General features: G+C 39.7%; 1 long non-coding RNA gene across 1 annotated transcript in view; it reads right to left on the reverse strand.

Moving 5' to 3' along the window:
- Positions 1-229: 229 nt before the first annotated feature.
- The window catches only part of LOC128142310 (uncharacterized), a 217,631-nt gene continuing 192,469 nt past the window's right edge, over positions 230-25,391 (reverse strand). The window contains exons 3-4 of the long non-coding RNA XR_008235344.1: positions 8,984-9,107; positions 230-1,895 (exon numbers count right to left, since the gene is read on the reverse strand). This is a non-coding gene — a long non-coding RNA (uncharacterized LOC128142310). The remainder of the gene's footprint in view (positions 1,896-8,983; positions 9,108-25,391) is intronic.

A 25,391-nucleotide genomic window follows, 5' to 3' on the forward strand; every position in this document is an offset into this window, starting at 1 on the left:
GGTAGTCTTGGAAAGCTGCTTTAGCCTTCAAAGTTGCAGAGGTCTTGATATCTGATATTTTGCATAAGAGCAGCTACACTCAATTCACCTAGAACTGGTGATATGTGAGAACGTGATTCACCAAGTAATTTGTACAGATGTCCGGGGTATTAAAGGCTACAAGCTTGATGCCATAAATTAAAAGCAAACTGTTTATCCATGCCTTACAAACTGATGGTAAGGAGCCACTGGCTGCTCACAGTCAGTTAGTTCTCTCTGTTTGCAGACTGTGGAAGATACAGCAGTAGATGCACATGGACCATGACCAAAGGGCCAAAGCGAGGTCTAGAACTTGTAAGTCTCCAAAGAGCAAATTCATTCAGGTAAATGTTGTACAGTTTACACAGATGCAAGTCTTGCAATTTTTTTAGAGCTTCAAGATGTCCCTCAAAGAAACAGACATTTTCTTGTGTTCCCTAAAATGGTGCTTAGCTGAGATTCTCCAGCCTGCATGGAAATCACTCGTGTGGTGATTATGATGGTGGCAGGCAGCAACTTGTGAAAGCATGTTACACTCTGGAAATTAAAGTAGGTTGTTGGAGACTGTAATGGAGGAAGTTTTTTATAAGCTTTATTTTCAAGCCCTTATGCGTGCACTGTTTCTTAGCCCGTGCTCATGAGGCCGGATAAAAACAATTGATGATATTTTTCTGCAGATCATATTTAAAGAAGAAAGAACAGAATTTCCAGACAAGTTCTACTTTGCCTATTATCATTGTAGAAATATCCATCTTGTCCTTTGATATGGCTCATTTCAAATAATAAATAGATGCTTTTCTCTGGAGATCGTGTCAATACACACTTCCCTTTAGCTGTACAATAAAAAAATGTCATGCTATGAGACTTATAGTTTTCCTAATTTTCTACAGTCCTTGCAGATATTGATTGTGCATATATTGATATTTACATGAATGTAATCAAGTAAATGTAGTAACTGACTAGCATTTCTTGCTGAATATGCCCCATATATATGTTTTTTTAAGATTGTGACTCATTTCTAGGATTAATCTGATCATAACGATTTTTGTTGTGTAGTTCCGTGAAGGCGTAAAACATGGCTTGTGGGGTGAAAAAGAATAAATCCAGGATTAAAAACCCAGGATGGCTCCGTGAGAAACTCCCATCCACATCCACACAGCAGTAGGATCCTCAGTCACCTTCTAATAATCCAAAGTGCTCGTGTGCAAGGTGTTTTGTGGGGAAGGCGATGCATGCTACTGAGTAACGCTGCTACAGACCAGGCATGCCTCCATGGTAGCAGTAGCATGAGATAGTACCTGGTCCTATTCTCCCTCATTCTGCTGCCTGTGATACATTAGCTACCAATAAAAGGAGAAAATACTATTTGTGTTGGCTTCCTGAGTAACAGCCTCATGTTCTGGGTCTCAGCTCAATATTTTTGATAGTCAGTGGGTCTTTTTCAAAACTACTGCTCCTAGATTCAGGTAGTTTCACGGACAACTAAACTTCCACTTTTTAAGTTTCTAGCTTCCCTTGTTTTAAAAAGAAGAACAAATTGAATCTAGGAGTTAAAAGATACCACAAGGCAAGAAGTCTTTCATTTACACCATTTTTACTGCTTGCAACATTTTATGTCAGAAATCCTCTCTTACTCAGAAAATTCATATCCAGGGTAGCTGTGGCTGTAGTTAAGATTATAAAAGCTCACAAATATCTCTGAACATCAGTCTAACTCTCCTTCATACAGGCCTGTCAATTAATGGACTGCAAAGATGCATAGTTGTTTCCTGAAGAACATGTCCTATGCAACTTAAATCTTTTGCAGAAATGAGAACTTCTCCAATTATTTTTCATGTAGCTTCTCTGTGATGATCAGTAAACACCCCTCAAGAAACCTGCAAATAAAAATAAAGACTATTTTTCATTGCAAACTGTAATTACTTTAATTATAGGATAATTATATAAATAATGCATTTGAATGCAGCTTTTGGTTTTTTCTTTGTTTTCTAAATATTATCATCTTTTTATATTTTCTGATGTGTAAACAGGAAACATTTAAGTTTAGAGGAAGAGCAGGTGAACTGCCTGCAATACAAACTGAGACAATCAAATGATGATTAAGCTATTGAAAACTACCCAGCTAATGGACAATTTTTAAGTGAGCATGTGCACTTAGTCATTATAACTTTAAAATGGAAGATATATTTGAATTAAGTTCTAAAACCCCTGTATATTAACAGGACTAGTCTATCATTGACGACCATGCCAGAAAGTTCTGTACAGAGTTAGAAATTCAGATTTTACTCCCAAAGCATTAATGGAAGGGTAAAAGACTTCCAGAGATTTTCCTCGGAGTGATGATTTGGGATTATATTACTATAAATACACATTTCTATAAATGAACTGTTTCAGTATCCAAAGGACCAGGAAAAAATAAATATCAATGCCCAGCTAATGAAAGTGGACACAGATTTTACTTTTTTGCATTTTAGATACTCCATTCTTGACCTTGACTTTTATAGCTCTGTATACCACCTAGTATGTTAGATGCGCAAATGTCACATCTTCTGAAAGTCATGGTCCTTGACTTAGTTTCACAGGCCTAATAAGGATTGATAGGTGAACTCCATATCATCTAAATGAGAAACAAATAAACTTTGTTTCCCTGCATTTAGCTGCAACTATCCTATGAGTTCAATGTACAACAGAAACGCTATTTAGTCCTGCTTCAGGCTCTCCTGTATAACATGGTAAATCCTCAGATGCCTCTAATACAGTGATGCCAAAATTCTCTGCAATCAATTCCCATTGCTACTCAAACCGCTCATATTCTCCAAGGTTTTGAAATGGGTTCTCATCAACTGTTCTGAAAAATCAAGCTGCCTGTGTAGTTTACTAAATATCAATGTGCTTTCCTAACAAGTTAGAAAATTCTGATCAGTGCTAAGCAGTATGAAAAATTAATGTAATGACTAAATTAATCCAGCTAGTGAGTAGATGTTAACACTACTAGAATTGCTATAGAACAGTCTTCATGCTATCTTCTTCTTTAATGGCATCAAAAATATTTTATAGCATAAGTGTAAATTTTGCATGTATATATCTGTTGGTCAAAATTTCTAAACTGAGAAAACTCAATTTTATTACTGCTCTCAGTATCTGTATAAGCTATAGGCATATATGCTTCTGGATCCATTTTTTGTGAGCTCAATTTTATTCCAGATGCAAAGTTTATACTGGGGTAATATCACTGAAAGTCTTCTATATATACATTTTGCAGAGCAATTGGCAGAGAAATCAATTCCAAAGGCATAAAGTCACGAGTCACATGCAAATGGCAAAGATTCCAGTTCCAATTCTGAGCCACAAATGATGGCTTACCATGTATTACCAATGTTTGGAAATCTTAACACCAAAACTATTCCTTGCCACTATCTGTTTTATTAGCACTCCTTTGGACTCACAGTGGTCAGCTGCTGCACAGTCACACCCAATGCAAGTCTCCACAAATCTCTGGAGGTCACTGTTAGATCCCATAGTGACAAATCTTTAATGTATGCTTTAGAGCTGACAGCAGACTTCAAGACGGTCTTCCTTCACTGCACAAACAAGAGGGATTTCTTTATTTGTAGATGGGAGCTGTTCACGTTTTTATGGAGAAAAGACTGTCATATGCCAGACGTGCTTTTGTAGTTCATTTGCATGTGTCCTTTTACTAAGACCCTTAAAATTTGAACGTAATCAGAGTGATTTTCCTTACTTCTCATTTTAGGGAAACATGCTTTTTTTATATGTGTGTCTCATGAAAAATGCAGAAAGGGTCAAGCAGCAGACTTCCTTGGCCTTTTGCAACATGCCCAGCTACTGAAGGCACTGGTTTACACTACGTGGCATAGCTGGAACAAACAAACATTTACCATCTAGCAAATGAGACAACCACCTATGACGTTCCTCTGCTGCTCTGAATGTACAGATACCCAGTACTTGCACACTTCAGTATTACCACTGACATACAACACAAACAGCAAAAGAACAAACCCATTGCCACAGCAATAAGAATCTCTCCAGTAGCTGAGATCTCTTCACGCTTGTGAGCTGAAAGCACAGAGCAACAAATATCATAAAGACAGGAAGGACTAAGGGTGAGAAAAGCCTATTCACTTTTAATAGGACTTTGTGGACTTCCTCAGTCTGATCTCAGTGACATGGTGTGTAAATGATGATTTAAAAGGAGTTGCTCTTTTATCTGGAGCTAGCCAGCACAAGCTCTGAAATCACCAGATTGTACCACTATTTATCAGGAAAATTCTTATTCTAAATGTCTGAGTTTACCCCTTCCAGGCATAGTTAACCCGTATGTAGTCACAGCATTTCAAATTTTGCTTGGGGCATAAATAGGACATTAGAGAATTGAAGAAGTTTTTATACATCCTTAAAATTTATGTTTTAGCATATAACAAGGAAGTGTCCCCACGTATGAAGATTAGGTACTTATTTCCTCTGCAAGCCCATGGTCATGGCTTTTCTTATCATAAACTGTGTACTTTCATTTCCATTCTTGCTGGTTTTATTCACCTCTCCATTGTTAGACAATTAAGTGCTAAAAGCTGTTAATATTACGTTAAAAAATTCATCCTATCTCATGGGGTTTTTTATAGTCTTGTTCCACTATTTTCATGTGAAAACATGGATGGAAACACTTATAAAACAAAAGATATGCAAAATATCAGAAGTAGGACATTTGTGGATAATCTTCAAAACTAACTGCCATACGAATTAAAGAATTCAAACCATCAATATGTTGTAGCTTCTAAGAGTTTTTCCTTGTAGATATAGGAACATTTGTGTTGCTCTAAAAGATGTATGTGTATGAAGCATTTCTCAATAAAAAGCATCAAAATCATGCCCAAAAGGTCACTTTGAACTCTCTTATATGCATGGTATCATCTGTTACATGAAATTAGGAAAGTTAGGAGGATAAGCAGTTTCCTTTAATGGGAAAAGATGGCAATTTCTCCAACAAATAGCTCTGATGGCAGTACAACTCAGAGACAGGGAAAAATTGAGGGGAATTACACTGCAGAATCAACATCTTCTCCAACTCCTATGGGAAAGAGCTGTCCATTAGGCTAATTATTCCAACTGGATTTGAAAAGTGCAGTATACGTCCATGCCAAAGATTAATTTTTTTTTTCAGATTTAGGTACCAGGTGCATTAAGTTTATGATTTGCATACCTTCACTTAATATTACTGTCCTTGTTTATTCTTTAAAGGGCATTTACTACATTGCAAACACAGTGTAACAGGCACTATATATGGCTTATAGCTATAAATAAGTATGCTGCTATTTGGTTTTTCTTTGAAGTTCCAAGAAGCTACTTAAAAACATCAGTATTGTACTGCAAAAATATGTCTAATGAAATATTGTGGAAAATGTGTGTTCACATAAAGTATGACAATAATGCTGTATATTCACCTGTAAAACAAGAGGCTTTTCAGCAGGTTATTATTAGACATCATGCAATGATAACAGCAGGTGTTCTCCTCCTTTAACCCTAAATTTTATGATGTTTATGGTCTCTTATCCCTACAGATCTCTGGATATGACCTAAAAATAAGAATGGTCTCTCCAGGTAAATAATGGCACAATCTGTTTAGACAATGCTAAAAGCTCTTGGCTTTTCTTACTCCAGCAATTCTGAGTTAATGAGACCTGGCTGATTCAAAGAGTCATTTCTGGATTTACCAGTTGGAAGTAGAATTTCAGGACATCTCAGTGTAGCTGCTCTAGAAAAGGAACTGCACGATGCAGCACGATCAGCTTCCTCAGGAAAAAGAATTAAATATAATTAGTTGAAACCATATCTTCCCACTGTCATTTTTAATAAATTGAATTACATCAAATTTAAACTGGAGCCCCCAAAGTCACGTAATTCACAGATCATGGTCATGTCTTGGAGAGCTACATGATAAACCCTGTGTCTTTGTATTTTGCTCATTCTTTTCAGAACATCTTTAAATTTAACCACTTTCTTTTCAGATGTAGTACCTAATTTGGTCATGACTTACTGGAGCCTAATTTGGAGTAGATAATCCATTCAATATCTTAATGCATATAATGGATCTCTATCAACTCTGGGAATTTTGGTCTTTCAAAATGTTGAGACATAGAGTTTTGAAATATGGTCAAAAGATAATAAAATTATTCTTTACTTTGAATTCATACAAAAAAGGTCAATTTAAATGTGTGACTAGAACCATAATATAGAGTCAGATTCTCAGTCCCAGAAATGCCTGTTTGCATCATTCAATCAACAAAACAGGGTTTCTGCTAAAACAATATAAAAAATGCCAAAAGGTGAGACCCAGGATGAGATCCATGGGAACAAGAAGGCACAGAGAAAACAAACTAAAGAAACATTAACTACCAAGTGGTCTTAATAAAACACATACAGGAGCTAATTTTTCTCCCGCTAAAGACAGTGGCAATTCTACAGCCAGCTGCAATTGCCCAGTTCACTCTGATAAGGCACACAGAAATAGTTTTTAAAGAAAGGGGAATGTGACACTTCTTAAACTTAGTATTTTATGTCAAAACACTCATTTACTAGTGCTATTAGGACACCCAAATTAAATTGGCTTTTGGTTCATGACTCATTCACGAACCACTCTTGATTTGTGTCAATACATTAGTATTGTATGTCTTTGATAACTGGTTCAGCTGAATGATTTTTAGTCACAGTGCTGTTCATGAACTGCTCATTTCGATTAATCATTATTTGTGGGATGTTATTGGTCATACAGTATATTTTCTGCTTCTTGATTAGCTGACTGAAACTTTAACAAAAGATAATGAGTTATGACTAACAAATAATGAACAGTGAGTAATGAACAATTTATTTCAGGTACAAATTTGGAGAATATTGGTGATTCACAGACACTGTTTTGAATACTGGGCCACAAATATTTGGAAATATCTTCTGTCATGGTGGCAAGAGTAGCAACAAATCTATGGTCATTCATTTGTGACTATATTGCAAATGTATTTCTTGCATCATTCCACCAACTCTAGCTCTGAAGTAGATACATAAACTAATGCAACCTCTTTAATAAATGTACAGGAGCTCAAATTGAGAAGTGATTCCAAATAAACTGCTGAATTGATCCTGAGTGTCCTTCTTAATAGGTTCTTTTCCATCTAAAATCTCCCATAATTATTCTTTTTTTGAGTGTCATTAAAAAATGAACGTCCATGTGGGAATAAAATCAAGTATCAAATTTTTAAAATTACATAGAACACATTCGTTTTTAACAACTGTTTGCAGCTGCTGGATTGACTTCAGTCTTCTCAGATGATATTGGTGACATTCTGGTATGTTTGCAGTAAATACAGAATAAAGGGCTCTCTTTGCTACAGTAGTTAGCTGCTTGCAATATCTAATTAAGGCTTCATACTCCTTAACCATTAACATTATTCCTTTAATAAGCACTAAATTAGGCAGACATATGTGTCATATATCATCAGGAAATCAAGCACAGAAGGGCAGGACTTTTATGACTTTCTGTGACATTTGAGTTGCAAAGACTAAAACCCCTACACCCAATTATTCTTCCCCTGTTTTTTAGGGACAAACAAATCTAAGAAATCCCAAAATAAACATGTTGGAGTGTCTTGTATTAAGGCTGAAATAACAGAGGGATTATCTTCCACTGAAAACAAAACTAAAAGTTGAGCATTGTGTTCCCTTATAGGAACAACCAGAGGAACAGATGCAGAACTTGCTGTAGTTTCATCAAACCCATTAGCAGGCAGTGAAATTCCTTCTGTTTCTAAGCAGTCATCATGAAAGATGCTATAAATACTGTTCCTACCTATATTTCTGCATTTTTTTATTTTACCCCATGGATGCTACTCTGAAATCTATTGGTTATAAGCCAAAAGGAACCTTGAGGCATGCAGAGAGAAATCTCACTCACTGGAGTGGGAGCTGCAGTGTTCACTTATTTAGGAGCTGAATTTGGATAGCTCTATTGCAGGAGTCAAGTCAGAATTTAAAACAAACCCTTACAATGGCTGCACTTTCTGTGCTGGGCTTTGTTTAGTCAGGTAGATTTCATTCCTGCTCTTCACTTTCTCTGATGTTTAAAATGGTTCCTAGGAGGATAAAGTAGTTTCTCTTTTCATATAGAAAGTTAACACAAACACTAGATAACTTGCAGAGACTTCAAAGGAAAATGATAAAAATGCTTTGCAGACATAGAAAAAAAAAAATCCTCAGCACTCTTCATTCTCTTCGCATTTCCTCAGCTCTACAATGAACAGACATGCTTAAAAAAATTTGGCTGGAAAAGGCCAACTGAATTTTCAGAACACATTTTGTGTTCAATTCAGTGCTGGAAAAAATGAGAGTGGATGTTTTTCTAATCTTAGGATCAAAGTGAGTGTCCTACTGTTTCTGAAATTTAACCCTGAAATTCAATGAATATAAATACAAGTAGTGAAATATTCTGATTTTGAAAGCAAAACTGAATGGGGTTTTCTTTATCTAATTTAAAAAGAAGAATTATTTTTAAAATATATATATGTGTGTCTTTGGCACAATCATGCAGTTCCCAAACAAGGAAAATGAAAATCCAGCATGATCTGTTCTTTCTGTGTTTAACCAAAACACCTGCCTCGCTTGTATCTCTCATTATAGAATTTATTATTCAGTTTCTCAGACCCACTCCCATATGATGGCAAGTATTTCGCATTTATCAGCAAGGTACATTTAATAGTATATTTCTAAAGTGGTCAAAAATTAACACTCTTCAGCCAGCATAAAGGAATCAACTCTTAGGATGAGTCAATACAAAGAATTGACTATAATTATTTTATGACTCAATATGTGACTTGGGTTAGCCTGCTTTTTTTAAAAATGAAGTTTCTGTGGCAAGAAATCCAGAAACCAAAGTTGGACATCTAATGTAGCTCTTCAGTACCTGGAAATCACACCAATTTTGGATCCATGTTACAGTCCGAGGGCCATCCATTTTTGGTGTGCAGCCTGAGTGTTATCATCATCCCCAGAAGCTTTCTTCTCTGAATTGTCTTATGGCCAAGGACCTGTAGATGAGGACAAGGTAGATCCTGACACTTCTTTTTCCTTACATCTTTCAGTAAATCTGAAATTACAAATTATGCTTATTTTCCCTTGTTTTCATTTTCTGAACTGTGCTCCTCTTTTCTCGGACCTTCACACAGATCCAATCACCCAAGAGGAGCAGAAATGTCTAGGAAGAAATCCTGAGAAAGCAAAAGCCACCATTTTTTCCTTCACTCTGCAAAAAGATGTTCTTCTTTGGCAAATTCTGGCAGCAGTCAAGAGAGGTCTGTGGCTAGGTCTGTGTGTTATTTATGCAAAAAGGTGCTGCTGAATAGCTGTAAAATAGATAAATCATAACCATTTGTACAGCTCTGCCTGGCGTCCTACAAGGAAGGAAAGGTGCAAATTGTTCAGACGGAGGAGCTATCTGCTGCAATATGCTTTGCAAAGAGGAGATGTAGAAGTAAGCTGGTATAGCTGGAAGTCACAACCATTTGTTTCTGAAAAGCCAGAGGACAAAACCAATGAAAAAGCAATCCCACCGTGATTTTTGCTACTGCAAGTGAAGCCTGGTGAGCAGCCCCGCTGTTGGGCTTTCACTATGAGTTTTGTCGCCTACAGAGGTGAGGAAAATCCACTCTCTACCCCTTGCATTTCTCCCTTCTCTCTCCAGACGTGCTGATTTTTACCTCATTTTTAGCATTTTAACATTAATTTTCCCATGCAGATGAGTTATTATGCCCCATTTTATTAATTTGATTAATTACTTAATTAAATTACGGTGTGATCCTTATACCTGCAAATAAAGTGTGGTTTACAGTACAGTCTCCCACTAAGTCACGTAGGCCCCTACATACATAACTTGCATTAACAGCAATGGTCATTACCTGCTTAATCATCTCACAGATTAATGGAAACTAGATTCCTGAATGTCACAGCAAGTTCCTCCAAAATTCTGGTTTGCAGTGACACAAGGACCCTTGGAGCTTTAACCACTCATGGAGTAGTTTTTGACATGAAGCCAGCAGTGGTGGCCCTTTCTGACACACAAAGACCTGTGAATGAAGATGTGGAAGTAATTTCAGCTCTTTGTTTCTCTTCCATCAGCTTTCCATGTATATATTTGTAAATACATGCACATGTATTTACATGCATATCTCTGATCATATGTACATGTGTATTCATGCATGGGCATGTAAGTGTTTATGTTTTTATATATCTAAACCCTCACATTATATATTCATAGACACTGTGACCATTAGGCTAATTCAAAGAACAAAGCTTTCACTGAGATTCTGGTTTAACAACTCCTAATGATATATTCATGCATAGCTGAGTAGATAAATCAATAACTAAATCATGACTTACATTTAAATACACATTTCTTTCCATCCTCTTTAAAACAGCAAATTTTTTTTAAACCTTAGTATAAATACTGTCTTCTTGCACTACCTTGGTTGGAGGTGTGTACTGAACTTACTGAACGTAAGACACGTTGGCAGTATTGAGTGCATTTGCTCCCATATGTTTTAGATATTACAGGATGCTGGGCCTGACAAATATTTGAGCCGGAGGACATGTAGCAATTTCAGATACTATAGGCGGCAAATAATTAGGGAAAAATACTAGATTGAGGAAACAGAGTTGAAAAACTCGGTTTGAGCAATGGTGGATGAAGAAAAAAAACAAGAGGCTGAAGGGCTCTGAGGGCTAATTATGAAGGCTAATAGGCTAAACTGTGGGATCAGGGAACAGCTCCCAGCTCACATGTCCTGCTCTGTACTTCAGCTGCATCCCAGCTCTGGACTGGGATGGGTCTAATTTGTGCACTGTCCTCCCTGTCCTGCTCTTCTGTAGGAGGAAAACTGAAAGCCACACAATAAAAATGTAAAGTGATCACAGAAAACTCTAGCTTTGTCCCCAGTGTTGCCAAGCTGTATCAGCCATGCAATGTACTGTTACTTTCTGTTCCTATATCTCCTGAGAGAGATTGTTTTATAAACAGAAAGCTCCACAATTTAAGAATTTATCTGAAATTCACATGGTGAAACCCTACCCTTTTCATGGTAGCTCTCAGTTTGCTGGTACTACGGTCTTTTGCTATATTTAAAAAACAAACCTATGTTTTTCACAACAAACACATGCCTCTAGCTGCCCCTTTTTTCCTTCTTTTTGACAAATAGGTTAGCTAAAAATGTATTTGCCGTTCCAAGAATGAAATTAGGAAGGGGATGCTGTTATGTCCATTTTCACAGCCATATTGTGAGAAATGCTAGCATTTCCGTTCTTTGGTGTAAAGTTGTGACACCTGGTAAAGAAAGCAATCTCATATAAAGATGTACTTTTTACAGATATACTAAAAAGATCCGGCAAAACAAACTCAAACTTGGTCAAATTACATGCCTTTGAAAAGCATACCTTAGGGTCTTTTTAGAGGTCCATTTTCTGAAGATTTCCCCTTTAATAAGGTTTGACGTAGCTGTAAAAAACCTACATATGATCCAAACTATATATGCTTCATCACCACAAACCATCTGAACTTTGAAGATTGAATTCTGGAAAAGAAAGGCTGGGACTGTCTGTAAAGACCAGCTGAAGTGGACAAGGAGCTTGTGAAGCACAGAATCATAGAATCATAGAATGGGTTGGGTTGGAAGGGACCTTTCAAGGTCATCTAGTCCAATCCCCCTGCAATCAGCAGGGACATCTTTAACTAGATCAGGTTGCTCAGAGCCCCGTCCAGCCTGACCTTGAATGTTTCCAGGGATGGGGCATCTACCTCCTCAGAAAACAGTAAATGAGGTATTCAGTTCCTGATCAAGCTCACTCCATTAACTGACAGACGGTGTCAAGTTCTCCAGTCTTCATACCCTACTTTGCACAGACTCCGTGTTCCAGACATTTATACTAAGGATTACATCTGGGGTTTGCTGGTGAAAAAGTCTTCAATTAAAAGAAAAGTTATAGTACCTCAGTGTGGTTAAATAAGTGGACTCTATCTTGTTATGAGGAATTACCTTTTAGCAACAAAACACTTCCATATTAGCATTATGAAATCAAACTGTAATTTCATGGAATCATACTGTCTTCCATAAATAGTATGTTGCATCACCTAAGATTTAAGGACATTAAGGTCCTAGTGAAATTAAATTCTAAGTGCTTTTTCAACACTCATCAAAGACAGAAAATTATATTGGGGTTTGGCCAATGAATTCTTGCTGTTCAGAGTCTTTGCCCAGCAAATCATTCAAGAATTCTTTCAAGGCTATGTTGAACTTGAAAAGAAGCTGCAGCTCACTGAAAAATATATGTCAATTCTTAAACTGAATGAAAAATTCCTTCAGAAAATTCTGGCATTTCTGACATGATGTAATCTGTTCACTGGCAAAGATTGCACAAAGACAGACAAAATGTACCACAGGCTTCTTTGTGCTATGCAAAAATAATAAACAAGGTATGTGACTTGCTATACTGAATATGAGCTTCCAGTAAGTGTTGCTAATAGGTCAGTAAAGCCTCTGTGGTATTGTGGTATCAACAAGAATTCAAGGGGTAAAATGCATGAGATAATATCAGTCTATCGTGTTTTTCACACTCTTGGGTGCAAAAAGTCCTGGCCTACTCATGCCCCCAGAGCTGGAGTTATCAGCATTCTGCTTCTCACCTCCAAGGTCAGGATTAATTTCCTTTTTTCAATACTTTTACCTATGAAGAATGAACTAAATAAATGGAATCGACAGATAAAGTATTTTATGAATAAATTAGGAAGTCTTTCCCTCCTGTCATTGTCACCCCTTGAAGTGACAGATTAGCTGCTGATCTGAAATCTATCAAGTGAATTCTTGAGCTAACGCCCTCCTGCCCTCCCCAGAGAAACCCCTAGCTAAGTAAAAAACAGCTATAAAAAGATCTTTCCCACAGAAAGCTAAAGATGCTGAATCTTGGAGCTGCAAGTCTCACTCCACCACACAGACTCAAACATTATATAGGCATTTTCTGCTAAGAGCAGTAATAGTTTTCCTTTCAGAAAACCAGGATTTGCAAAGCCTGACAGACTCCACAGACCTCCTTATTAGTTGACATTCACGAAGTTTTAACTAAGATCTAAATCTATGTTGTTTATTCACACAGAATGTGCCTTTGGTCTTTATTGCTAATTAATTCACTTCACAAAGTCATCTGCCTAATGTTTAAAGTTGTTTTACAAACGGGAGGTTCAAAGTTGAGGCTGCCTCTTCATCTTCAGTGTACCTAGCTAGGTCTACATGTTGTGGCACATATGGAATGTAGCATCATTCATTGATCTAACACACTCAAAATGTGTAGACACCAGGGAACAAATTAAGGGCAAAATCCTCCTCTCAGATCTGTTGTGCATGGATCAGAGATAAGCAGTACAAATTAGAGCTTTTCTCAGCTGCAATGCACAAATGTTGTTTCATGAGTTCCCCTCTAGGCTTCAAAAAGAGGTTGTGCCAGTTGTGCAATAACATCCTCTTTGGGCCAGGCAAATCTCCAAGGGTGTGTGGTCTGGCCAAAAAAAGATCACTTTATCTTTCAGGTCTGCACTCCCATTAGACATTTGCACATACACACTTCACTGAACATGAGATCGAATCAATACATGCAGGCCTGCTCGGGAATGAAACATGAGCACTCAATAAAATAAATAAATAAATAAATATGTGTACAGTCCCCAGCCTGATGAAGAATTCAAATTGCCTCAGAGTGGTTTTACAGGTTTATACATAGAGCTTGTTTAATTTTCTGTTAATTCCCTGTGTTGTGTGCTAATTGCAATTTACTTTTACTGTAATTAAAATAAAATATTAGTCAAGGTTGCTGTGTTTATCCTTCATCAATATAGCCAGGAGAAAGCCAGTGCATGGGTTAATGATGGATTTTCACCTCCCTTTAACGTGCATGGTGGCTGTGAATTTAGATTTCCATGTGATTAAAAGGAAGGCTGTACTGCATGCTGAACTACATGTGAAGCACGTCTGCTCTCAGTCCCAATGTCATATCATACTTCGCTGGTCACTGAGGTAGGTTCTCATCAGGATATTCCTACCTGGGAGCCAAGAGACAATGGCTGTTCCCAGTGAGACAAATACTGTGAGATTTGTACCTATGATACCTGTCATATGTTTATTTGTGTTAGCCTGAATATTGTTTCTTATGTACAGGAGGGAGCAATCTTGTGTTTTGTCTTCGAAATAAGATGCTCTGAAACAATCGAATATATTGAATTCATTTCCAGATACGGCATCAGTGATTGGTATGCTGCTAGATAGGTGTTCACAGTGTTTATGCTCTAGTAATCTGCTCCTGGGAAGAGATCCATCATTTCAGTGCTCTGAGGCATCTGGGCTCTGAGCTCTGGGAGGGATTTGGGACTCGTGTGTTGGAAATGGGTTTGATCAATTTAGTGCCTAGAATGGGGGAGTAGTGACCGCTCCAGTTTCTAAAGAAAATTCTCCAACTCCTGTGAATATTAAGAATAGCTGAAAATCAGATTATAGGTCCAAGTTCATGTACAAAGTCCAAAGCAGGCTTGAAACTGGTATCTGCTCTAATCAAAACCCCTTCCTTCTTGCCTCATTGAATATTCCTCGTTGAGATCATCACAGCTAGTCTGGATTTCTCCTGGTTTGTAAATGTAGTAGAAATTCATTTGGATCTCAAGATTTGTATCTTTTGTATTTACAAAAAAACCAAACTCACTATCTATTTTTAAAATGTCACTACTGTCCTGTATTGTCAGTAGAAGACTTTTGAATACTAAGGTTGTAGCATTTTTCTCCTTCAGCTTTCAAAAAGCTTTTTTTTGCACTGGGACAAGTGCATGACTAGATAATAGTTTGATACCTTTTCATGATAAAAATACTCCTTAGCTGAGGACAGAAATATGCCCTTATCTACTGACGTTGTTTATGAAAGAAGTACAACCATCCAGAAAGATAGTGTCTTTTGTTTTTCTAAATTGTTTAGTTGAAAAAGAGACTGTGATCCACTGATATACAAATAGAAGTCCCATGTTGGCATCTCTATGCCTAGCTATCACTCAAAGTTCTTGAAATTACTGAGCCAAAAAATAAAGGTGGGAGGCAGAGTTTCTGTGGGTGAAGCACGGCACTTCAGATATCATCACAGAGCCTATTCACCAAATTACTGCAGATAAGAGACTTTTCTTTGCATAAAGGGCATTTACACTCCTCTCAGAATTGTATTTTTATCCCCAAAGACTGAACAATATGATTAGGAGTTCAGTATTTGGTGTACCAAAGAGAAGGAATGAGACATGGCCTCATTCACATGCACTTGCTTCTAGAAATAGAGAGTGCTCTGTTTTTTTGCAAACATGCACACAGACGTTAGGTGGAGGACTATAGACTTGTTTTTGCCTGAAGACTATTTGGAGGATGGTGATCTTATCTAGCCCAGACTTATAAATAAAAAAGTCATTTCGCTCAAAATACAATTTGCAAATGAGTTCTGTAAAGTCAAGCCAGGTACCAGTGTCTGAATACTCAGTTTCCTCTACCCTATTTTTATAACTGGAAGCCAATAGCGATTTTGTAATTTGATATACTAACATTTTAATAGAAACCAAATATTTTGAAAAGAAGAAGGCCTTAACATTAAGAAAAAATGCTCATTTAGCCATTGTTGACATTATAAAAAATCACCAAAACCCCCTTCATTTTGAATGCTAGTGGGTGAAGAAGACAAATTCTAAGTATTTTAGTTAGCTTTTAGAGTCTAGAAAGCACTTCTAAGATGTTAGAAGTGCAAATACACGTATTTTTAAAAAGTAAAATGAATGAAATCAAAGTGAGCTAGTCTTACTCCTGCAGTCTCCAGAGTAGCCCCCTTGTGTAAGGCAAGCAGAATGTGGATTAAAGTTGACAAAGGGAATTAAATATCAACAAATGACAAATATTTGAGACTGCAAGGAAAACTAGTGTAAAAAGGGTGTCTGAAAGTCTTTCCCAGTCCCACCAGTTTCAAAAGGAATAGGTCTCTGCACTCAGCCTGAGGCCCACCAGTGTCTACCATGGCAGAAGATCTCTGCCCCTAAAGATTAATTTTGAGGCTTGAGAACAAAGTCAGCTCCAAATATTGTTCACCCCGTTCACAGGAATAGGATTCCAAAGGCAAGAATGATGCTGATGTATAGTGATCAAGCTTTGGACCAGTGTATAGAAGGAGCATAGAAAGTGAGCAACCATCAACGCTAGCAAAATAGGACCCTTAGGAATTATCTAAAGGTCATAGAAAATGAATAAATATTAATGCACTTATCATGCAGAATCTGAGAAATGTGCTGTTATGACTGAAATATTATTCAAAGACAAGTATTGTAATTAAGGGGGTTTTTTTCCCTAGGCAGTGATAAAGAAATGTTGGGTTTATCCTCAGCCTTTAGCCAGCAAGTGCTTTTTTTCCCCCTTAATTCTAATGTGAGTTCTTAATGCAATAACCCTTTCCGATTGAATGAATAGCTAGTTAGTTCTTCAGAAGTGTGGCATTCCTGTTGCTAAGCATTTAATTCCCCCCCCCCCCCTTTTCTCTTACTTCCAGGTGCATTCCTGGGCTATAGCGCTTGCTAGTTTCTGTAACCCCATGAAGTCAGAAGGCTTAAGAGCCCCTAGAGCTAATACAAAATGTATGAGCATGCTATATCTCGAAATTCCTGCTGTCGGAAGTGCCTGCTTGGAGGGGAGACAGGAAGCCTGAAGGGGAGAGGCAGAGAGAAGTCCCGAAGGAAAAAGAAATGGGGAAAGGCAGGGAAAGAAAAAAGAAAGACAAGGCAGTTGAGAGCATAAAGAGAACAGGGAATGGGCAAGACCAAAGAGGAGTGAGCTAAGGGCTCGGCTGAGCGCAGAGGTGTTGACTGTAGGGAGGCAAACCTCGCTGAGTGACGCTGACAGCGTTCAGAAGGACATTCGTAGCCCAGCACTGATATTAATCAGGTGTCCACCCCCCTTGTTCTTCCAGGACATGCACTGCCCTCAGAGGAAGAAGCCTGAGCACACCAGGGGATGGTGTGAAACAATTGCGGGCATCGTGACTTCGTGCTGTAGGGCCAGGCTGGCGCCAAATGGCACACAAGAGTCTGTCCCTCCCCGCACCCAGCCCATGCTCAGGGGCAGCAGTCACATGCATAAGACAGGCTGTAGGGCACATACAGGAGATGAGCCTTCTGACACAAAAGTATCAGCAGCACAGCTGCATCAAACTGTCCCATTCTGAATGGTAATGAGGACAGACAGGTGCTTATGGCTCTCTACTTTAAGTCTGGGCAAAGTGATGTGGCTCACACTTGGGGCTTGCAAGCCTCCAGTATGAGTCTGGCCACCCTTTCAGCTGGGGGGACTCCGAAAAGCTAAATAAAATAGAGGGCTGGCAGGCTGGCAGGCTGTAACACTACCTTCTGTAATTTCTGCTGTTTTCTTCAGCACTAGCTTTGTCCATCTTGTTATAACAAGGCAATTAATACTGGCTATGTATATGATGTGGGCTGCAGGACTGTTGGGGGATAGTGAAACTATCAGTGAGGCACAGAGGCAGCTTCAAAACCATGGTTTTGAAGGTTTGCAGCATTCCACTTACTGAAGTCTTAACTGAGATAAAGCTCAGAAATGTGCTCTTTTGACCCAACTCTTCCAGTGAGCAACCAGGGCAGAAACACAGAAGTAGTTGAAAACACTCTCCATATACACATGTATGGGCAGGAGCTATCTCTGCATGGGTTGTGGCTGTGTTTTACCATGTTATTGGCAAAGCTTGAGAATCACTGGTTTGGAAAGGAGAGAAAAGTGAGACAACGAGTAAAATCTATTAAATTGCTGAGGCTCTTTTAGGGTGATCAACATGTTACAGGAGGATCCCCAAAGGTCCTGCTTAGCTGTGTAAGCATGCTATTGTCATTAGGCCCTAGGAAATTGATTTATTTCATTAACACCTTCCTCTTTGCTTCACCCACCTTCCTGCCTGCTTTCCCATCTGTTAGTTAGACATGGTTCTTGGGGGTGGGTTCAGGCAGTAGTAGTAGAAACTCCTGTATCTTCAGGCAAACCCCTTTGGCCTGCTCTGTTTTCTCCTGATTTCTGAGAAAAAACAGAATATTGCAGAGTGGATGGACACTCCCAGGTGCCCTCTTCCACGCATGATGGGACATCTGCCATCAGCTCCCCAGAGCAAGGAGAAAACTGGGGCCCATGGGGTGGTAGCAGGGCTGGCTCACAGGGTTTCTGCAGAAGAGCCAAGGGCTGCAGGGCTTTCTGGGGCCACATGGAGATGTGTGGGGCCTAGTCCCAGTGCAGAGATGTCTGCGAGCACAGAGTGCTCCTCATCTGGGTTGTGCTGGAGGAAAAGGATGCTGGAGGAGGATGCTCTGTATCCAGCCTGATCTGGACCATCTTTAACTTTGTGGATCCTGGACCCTAGGTGACCCCCAGACTCGAAGGTGCCGCAAGACCTGATTCGTATTATAGATCTTGCTACAAAACAACCAAAAAGCAAGGCCTCTCACTTGCTTCAACAGGCTTTAGTGAGGACCTGGGCTATGTCACACTTGTGTGGAGGGGCAGAACTGTGGAGGAATGTACAGCACAGTTTGCTTTGGATGGTACCACTTCTGCTGTTGCATTGCAACAGGCCAGAAAAAGCCATTTGCTTTTATGGCAGAAGTGATGCGATGCATGTAAACAGAAAACTCTTTCCCTTTGCCAGAGCACATGGACAAAAACCAAACTCTAAAACGATAAACACACTTTTTCATTCAAGTCTTCCTTGTCCCAGATTTGCTCAGCTGCTGTCTTTGGGATATATGATGTATGCCCTGCTACTCCCTGAGCATCTGCTATGGGCCACTACGAGAGACAGAGAAATGGGCTAAAGGGACCTCTAGTTTGAGCCAATATGTGCTTATGAGGCAGCTCCTGCTTGCACTGTAGGCAATCCAGCATTTGTGCTGTCTCTGCAGCAAAATGAGGGCTCAGTTAGAGCATGAGCTAGTATAATTCTGCTACGTTGTCGAGACTGGTATAGGCACAAAAAGCACTGAGAGTGCAACAACACTGGCTCTACAAAATGTAAATCAGAACGTATTGTTGCTGAGGACCCTCTGTGTCTCCTCTGGCTATTAGCAAAGCTAGTGCCCGTGCCACTGTACAGCTGTTGCTACCGTTCCTCATACGAGCTGCCTGGAAGATATGTGTCTGCATTTTCACATAGTCATGTAACCTTTCTTCAGTATCTGTGGGCTTCTCTCTCTTGGTGGCCTCCTGATATGTCCATACCTCAGGATCGGCTGTCCCTGGCTCCCTCAGGCTATGTCTGTACTGACAAAGCAGACAGACACAGAGCACGGCCCCCGGCCTGGCGCGTGGGTGCCCATACGGTCGGGTCGCTGGCACGGCTCCTGCTGCTGTTTTGGTCCGGGCCAACTGGTTCTCTCACAAGCAATGCCTGGGCACAGCTGGGAGTTAGCTCGGGCCAGAGATCAGTCCCAGTTGACAGGTTGAGGCTATTTTGGAGGCTAAGCAAATATAGTTATGTAGGTATGGTTTTGCCTGGCTACTCAGGGAAAGGGAAAATGCCCTGGCCCTGTTTAGTTTATCAGGAAGAACGTAGCCTCGGCCTGGGTCTGAAAGAACAGTCAGGTTCATGGAGGAAAAAAAGGTAACCTGGCTTCTCTGAATGTTAGGATCTATTACCCTGTAATGGCACATGAGTTTTGCTTGCTTTCTAACCTTGCATTATAGAAGACACTGATGATCAGTCCAGATATTAGCTTAAAAATGTATGGGTTTGATAACTATTAAGTTACCAAAACACCAAGGCGGGGAATGAGGGAGGTGAGGAGTAACCTCGTGGAGTCTAGAAATGGCCACCTAGCCCACTCTAGTAAGTCGCAGGCAAAATCTGAGGTCCATAACGAATGCTCACATGTCCCTAGCTATCCCAAGACACTATAACCTTCCAAGCAGACTGCAGAATTTCACGTCCTTTAGTACAGAAGACCAAAACCTTAAAAATCACAGTATACCATAGAAAGGGACACCGCCATGCCTGAAGGCCTCTGAAAGAGGAGGGAGGCGGTGAAGGGAAAATGCCCGGACGATCTGAGGAAGTGCAGTTTAGTGCAAAAAAGCTGAGGCAGAGGATGGGAAATTCACAGATGTCAGACACTGCGACCTTAATAATGTGAAAAAGCCAAACACTCCTTCTGCCTACATAGTTGCAAAGTTATCCAGCCCTGGATAGCCCCTCTAGTTATCGAAGCTGTCGGTCTGTTCTTTTCTTCATTCAGTAATTTTATTTGATACAAGGGGGAGGTTTGGGTGTGAGACTGTACGTGCAGCCCTGCAGCTCAGTTTTGCAGTCCCAGACCATCTTGTGTAGCCTAGAAATGCTCACCTGCTTCTGAATTCCAGGTCTTCAGCAGTGCTCAGAGAGCAAGAGCGGTACTTTTTTAAAAATCATATAAAATTATGCTTTAAAAGTGGTGGCGGGGATAAAGACAGAGGTAAATCAGATTTCAGGAGGTGTCCGACCAGCAGCAATGTAACCAGCATGTGATGGGATGCCCCTGCAGCACAGCACAGCACAGCACAGCAGCTGGCTGCTACTGGAAGCGGCACAGACAGGACGGCTGCAGCTACAGTGCTAAGGGACCTGATCCCGCAAACCTACTGCAGGCAGAACTGCTGAATCATGGACCAGCTGCACCCTAAGAGCTTAAAGACCTGGATGTAGAGCTGATGATTACAGCCTGAAGCTGAATATTGGACTGCCTGCTCAGGTAGAAAAGCAAGCAAGCAAACAACGGAAAGCCTGCGGAGTGAGACTACGTGACGTCACCTCATTCAGCCCACCATGCTTTCAGGTGCAACATGAGCCATTTCTTGGTAGAGTGCAGCAACATACTGGTCTGGTAGAACAGAGCCATAAACTCCTTAAAAGAGAGAAAAAGGAGAAATATTATTTTTCCTTTGCCAAATGCATTATCACACAGCAAAGAGGGGCTCAGCACAACAAAAGAGAAGCAAGCTAATGAACTGCCGCTCGTTTCACAGCACTAACACCCTATATAAAAGTTATATAGTGAGCAACTTGTTTCCTTTACATCCCTACCTTGGTGGTATGGGGGTGAAATTGCTTTTGCAGCTCAGTTGCTGAATTGTACCAGTTGTAATCAAGGTCATGATATTTCTCCCAAACACCCCCACTATTGATTCTTCATTCTGTTTTGTTTTGAAAATGTTAACAGCACACACTGGCTACATATCAATATAATGAAAAACGGGGGGATGTCAGGCAAAGCTGTTTCTAGCACACAGTACTGCTGCTTTAAGAGCTGGCTGTGCAGCACAGAGAATAAGCAGTGTGCACTAGTCTAGAATGAGATGGGCTACAAATAAATTATTAAGCTTTTCTAGGAGGCGGATGGGACATTTTCACCTAGGCTGCAATGCGTGTCATCACATACAGCAAAAGGATAAACAGGCTTGGGCCAACTTGATGAAAATTGATAGTGACTTACACATCCCTATTCAAAAGCAGTCATATCCAGATTAAGGCAGCCTCAGACAGCAATTTCCAGAATAATCCTACGTAACACTTTCCAGGCCTTCCCAATCATTAGTATGTGTTGATTGGAAAAAGGCTTTAATGTGCTGATTCAGAGATTCCATGTTTTTCTGCTGAATGACTAGAGGGGAAACATTTTCGAGTTTGCCTTTTCATATTCACTTGCTCCTGTAGCCTGTGAAAGGCAGAGATGTTCTTGTGGAAGATCTCTGCTGTAGAAAGTCATCCTGTGAATTTTAGCTGGCTGGTTTGGTCTGATTAGATATATCTTTGCATGACAATATGATTTCATTTCAAGGCAAAATTTTCAAATCCAAGAAATCCATTAGGACTTTTGGAAAAAAAAAAACCCAAAAAAACCCAGTCTCAGCCCATAGTCTGAAAGTTGGTGCAGTTTATGCAGGCAATCTGCCCCGATCCTCTCACAGAGAATTGACACTATTTTTTTTTTTTTCCCCAATGAGAACAGTAAAGGAAATATCATAGCATCAGGATATGTTTCTAAAGAGTGTTTTAGATGGACATTAGGCAACCAGGAGGAATTCAGAGTCTCAGATTTTAGCGATATGGATTATAAATCTCTTCCAGCTCCTAACCTTGCAGCAATTGCTGTCCTGGGTCCAAGTTTCTTGTCAACCTCTACGATGCCATGATATGGGACAGCATGTTTGAAGCACACAAGGCAAAAGATAATTAAAGTTAAATGACTGTTTTTACTAGCCATCACAACACCGCCTCTGAATCCCGACTCTACATCTTTGCACAGAGAAGGGGAAGGGTAGAATTCACCCTTTTGAAATTTCAGTGTTGGAAGGGAACTCAAGAGGTCATCTTCTTCCTAACCCTTCAAAGAACAATGATCAATTATATGTAAACCACCACACCTAAGCCTAAACTGTCCTTAAAAATCTTCACTAATTGAAATTTGACTTGCATCTTGTTATTTTGCTCTAATGCTTTCATAAATGTTGTGACTAGATTTTTCTTCCTTATATATAACTTAAATCTCATTTGTTGCAAAGCAAGCTGATTTCTTCTGGGCCTTCCTCTCTTGGACTCAGGGGATAACTGACTACCTCCTTTTTAGAACAAACTTTTACAAACTGGGAGATCATTATCACCCTTCTTTCTTCCTTTCCCTTTTATGAAATGAAATAAGGCTAGTTCATTCAGCCTTTCCTCCTTGGCCACATTTGTTAGAAACTGCTGCTTTCTTATGGATTATCTCCAGTTGGTAGACACCTGCCTTTAAGTGCAATGCCCCAAATTGGATACAGTACTTCCACTGAGGCTTCTCCAGTGGCAAGTAGAGCAGAATAATTTCATTCCTCTGTCTTATGCTCTTAAAAACATCCCAGAATGAGATTTGTTCTTTTGCAGCAGCCTCATACGCATTTGTGGTGCGTTGTAAACTTTAGATTCCTTTTCTGCCCAGTTGCTACCCAGCCCATTTTAAATCTTCATTCCCAAGTTCCCAGGCTCCACTTGTCCTTTGCAAATCTCTGTTTTGCTGCTTTCAAACTGAAGATACTCACCTGGCTTTGAAATCCTATGTAGTCTTTCAAATGCTGCATCTCTTCTTAATACAGGCATTCTCCCTGCTCCATTGGTCATATCACCAGTGACAGTATTGAACAGTACATGGTCAAAAGCAGATATCCCTGCTTGAAGTGCCCTCCCAGGTTCACCACAAACCATTATTAACTACAGTTCATCTGAGACTTTTCACTGTGTTCAAGTACTAAAAGGGAAGGGAGCTCCTTTGACAGGAATGAATAAATTACAACTTCAGTTCCAGTATGACTCAGTCTGGTATTCCTACAGATGGAAGGAAATTTCACCCAGGCAGTTGTATCTTAGGTTGCCCTAATACAAGTGCTATTTTGAATAAATCTGCTGCTTTGCTTCAACAGAAGGAACATATTACATTTAGCCTGGATAAACTGCATTGTTTTTAAAAGATATAAATGCTTTGAGAACTGTAAGTGTTGGAAAAAGCTATGGATTAATTTGGTGTGTCAGTGATCTTGAAGATCTGGACCTGGAAGTGCACTGAGAGGCAGTAAGTGTACAATGGAGCTATATTTAATGTAGCCTGTCCGAGAGAGAGAGAAAGAGAGCAAGCAGCTTTCCTCTTTCCTTTTTCTAGAGAAGCACTTTCTAGAGCTTCTGTGAGGCTTCTACCCTCAGCTCGAGGCACAATGAAATTCATTAGTTTTTTGCAAATTAAAGTGTTGGTCACTGTTGGTGAATCCTTGACAAAGAAGAAAGGATCAGAGCACGATATATTGCCACATATATTGCTCCTTTCCTAATACAACATCATAACTATAGGTTGAACACAACCTCTGTTAACACTGAGAAATTAATACTTGGTGTTCAAGGGTAAGGGGTGGTATTAGGTGACCTCAAAAGGTTTTACTTCCTTGGTCAGTCATTCCTTGGCTCAGTAAGAGCAATTCTTCCCCATCCCGACTTCTCCTAGACATCCCTCTAAAGACTTAGGTACAATCTGTGAAAGTGGAAACACACTACAAGTGGTATCGCTGCATCTTGTTCTAGTGCGTCTTTTGATTTTCCCTGGAGTGGGCTCTGGAAATGTCCATGCAGCTGTAAGAGAGTATATGCTTACAGAAAGGTAGTCTTTAAGCAGTAGATTAAAGCTTGTTCTCAGTACTGCTGCTGCACAAATCTATAGACATTTCTGTCAACCCCTCTCCCTCCTGAATCATATTGTGAATGAAAGCGATACAGTGACCCTGGCTGGTCAATCGTTGCTGTGGCCCTCTTCAGTGAGTCTGGGACTACCTTGGCTCCCACAACGTATTATAAAAGCACTCAGAGAGTCACAGACAACAGAAACTGCTCCCCAGGTTTTTGAATGTCCACTCCTTAATCAATTCCAGGTTTTAAGTGTTCATTTTCAGGGAGCTGCTGATGCCCTCTGTTACCATTCAGTCCAATTGGCATCAAAGCTTTCCAGTACATTACAAAATCAGGATGAAAGTATTTACTTAATCTGAGTACATAAAATCAGTGACCACTTCTGGCCCTAGTACAAATATGGAGTTGCATTATCATGAACCATTGTGCTTGCAGTTAAAGGCAAGGGGAGCAATTTATTAACATAAAACAGGCACCCTCTTCAATGGCACTTGTAGGAGCTGAAGTATTGTCCTTCTCTGGAACAGAGGTAAGGCTAGTATCCACACCGTATTGGCCAAAGAAGCAGGGTAAGTTGTGAGCATAGGCTTTCTCACTTTAAAGAGAGGGCTTACACTTAGATCAGGTAACCACATCAATACCAAGTATTTAATAGCTACTCTGGGCTGAACAATGCTCTCTGATATCAGATACTGACAAAAATAGTCCAGAGAGAAAATATACCTTCTTTTTACATACCTATCATGTAAGCCAAATGTTATTTCTCAATATTGCCTTTTTAAACATGATGGGCCCGGCTGTTTAAAAAAATCTGCACTGAAAAAATAACCTCTCACCAAGAATAAAATGCAACAAAAGGTAGATCAAGGGGAGCTCAGAGCTCTCTGTGGCAAGGCAGAGGAGAATGAAACCAGCTTGGTACCTTGGGGCTGGCAGATCTGGAATTCCCTTCATAATAAGCACTGTTTCACTTCACCTCAATGCGTCATGCTGGTGAATCCTGAGGTTAATTATTAGATTATTCTAATACACATCAAAGG

The sequence above is a fragment of the Harpia harpyja genome, chromosome 5, assembly GCF_026419915.1.
Source record: "Harpia harpyja isolate bHarHar1 chromosome 5, bHarHar1 primary haplotype, whole genome shotgun sequence".
Lineage (NCBI taxonomy): Eukaryota > Metazoa > Chordata > Aves > Accipitriformes > Accipitridae > Harpia > Harpia harpyja.